Source organism: Carya illinoinensis, chromosome 11 (assembly GCF_018687715.1).
Source record: "Carya illinoinensis cultivar Pawnee chromosome 11, C.illinoinensisPawnee_v1, whole genome shotgun sequence".
Classification (NCBI taxonomy): domain Eukaryota; kingdom Viridiplantae; phylum Streptophyta; class Magnoliopsida; order Fagales; family Juglandaceae; genus Carya; species Carya illinoinensis.
The window spans coordinates 8788779-8790735 of record NC_056762.1 but is presented as its reverse complement, the minus strand read 5'-3'; positions in this window follow the sequence as shown (position 1 = coordinate 8790735).

Sequence of the window (1957 nt, the reverse complement as noted above, 5' to 3'; positions counted from 1 at the left end):
ACTTGCCCACATGAGCGAGAAATGCTTGGTTATATTGGTTAAAAAGAATTTTCTGTCCGAAATGAAATGTGCACTTTTGAAAAAGTGGACTCATTGTTTTACAAGGAAGTAGAATAGAGTTTCCTTCAAAAGTTCTCATCCTTCAAGAAAGACAAGTATATTTGATCTAGTGCATTCAAATGTTTATAGCCGCCCATAATGGACCTTCAAGTTCACATGGAGAGAGGGTTTAGGCCAGGTTAATTAGGTTTTAAACCTATGTGCTAATGTTATTAGAGAGGAGGAAAAAAAAAACATGTGAGTGATATTGGGAAAGGAAAAGACGACAGCCAAAACAATGGATCTCGTCTAGTTTCAATCATACACTTTGATAGGAGTTGTATGTGGTTCGATTGAGCTTCAATTTTGTAAGCACATTCACAACTCAATGCTCTATAGTTTGAACGGTGGAGATCGAATCTAGCATAGTATTTCCAGTGTTGATGGCTGTGAACAGTAATGCATTTTGGTTAGGTCTTTACTAATCACATTGTTTGGTCGCCAAGAAGTGTTTTTTGAAATTATTGTTGATTGTATGTCTCTAGTTCTATTTAGATAAAACAATTGTATATCCATTATTTATTGATAGAGGAGATTTGGGTGGACTACGGTCCTATGGTTTTTCCTCCAACACCGTGGAGGTTTTCCACGTAAAATTACTTGTTCTTGTGTATTCACTCTTAGTTTATATTGTGCTCTATTTAATTACCTCTTAACATGTTCACACAAAGTGAGAGGATCGTAGTATAGCTAGCAATATGAATGGATGAAGGTCTTTGATTTGGAAAGGGATTTTTCTTTTCTTTTTTTTTCTTTTTTTGTTGGGGTGGGGTCCTCCAGCACATGTTCTATTTAACTTGTAGTATAAGATGTACCTAACCAATCCAATCTTTTTTCTTTTATATGTGCTCACATAAAACATGTTAATAGACAGGACAATTCGTATTGTCAAGTCGATTTGAGTTATATCAAGTAGGATTTAGATTGTACATAAGCCAACGTTGATGGTTGATCAGATCTATTTAGTCAAATGGATGAAACCCTTAACTCTATCATGTTAATTTATTCATATGAGTTTACATATTCTACTAAAATTATGAACTTTAAGAGTTGGTTTGGTTACACAAAATCAAATAATCTTATCTCATCTCATATATTCATTACAAATTATTCAAGCTCCCACACAATATATAATAAATAATTTAACTATTTCAAATCTAAAAAAAAAATAATTAAAAAATTATATTCTAACAGTATTTTATTTAACTTTCAACTTTTATCTTTTTTCATTTCATCTGTGTAATCAAACGAGGCCTAAATATTGAGTGTTAGATTTAGATTTATCAAGTTAAGTTCAAGTTGTATATGACTAAATCATAACCCAATCTTTTAATTAAATTAGTTAGATCCCTTCAACCCTAACTAAAATCTTGTTGAATTACTAATCTTGTTAAAAATTCTCTATTTTTCTTCCTTTTTAACTTTGCTTTTTTCAACCTCCAAATCTTTAGCTTTGTGCTTCACATTTTCTCGACATCAAATCTATCAAGCAACACCCTTCCATCACCTGCGCGTGGATCCCATACACCAGTATAGTCATGTGTCTCTTCCAAAAGTAGCAGTATACAAAAATATATTTATTTTCGATAGTTATATTTTAAAAATCTATCTTTCTAACTGCCATATTTTTAAAATTTGCATTTAGAGTCTCTGTGTATGTTAGTATCGATAAGCTCCATGTTAAGGACAAATAGATGAATGGGAGGTGGGAATTTCCATAAAATCTTATTTCCTTCGAGGCCAAAGAATCACAATTCCTTGTTAGCGAAAAATCTCCCCCTCAATTGTGTTTTGAATGAAAAAAATCTATTTATTATCACATAATGTGACATTAGATATAATAAATAGTCTCAAATCA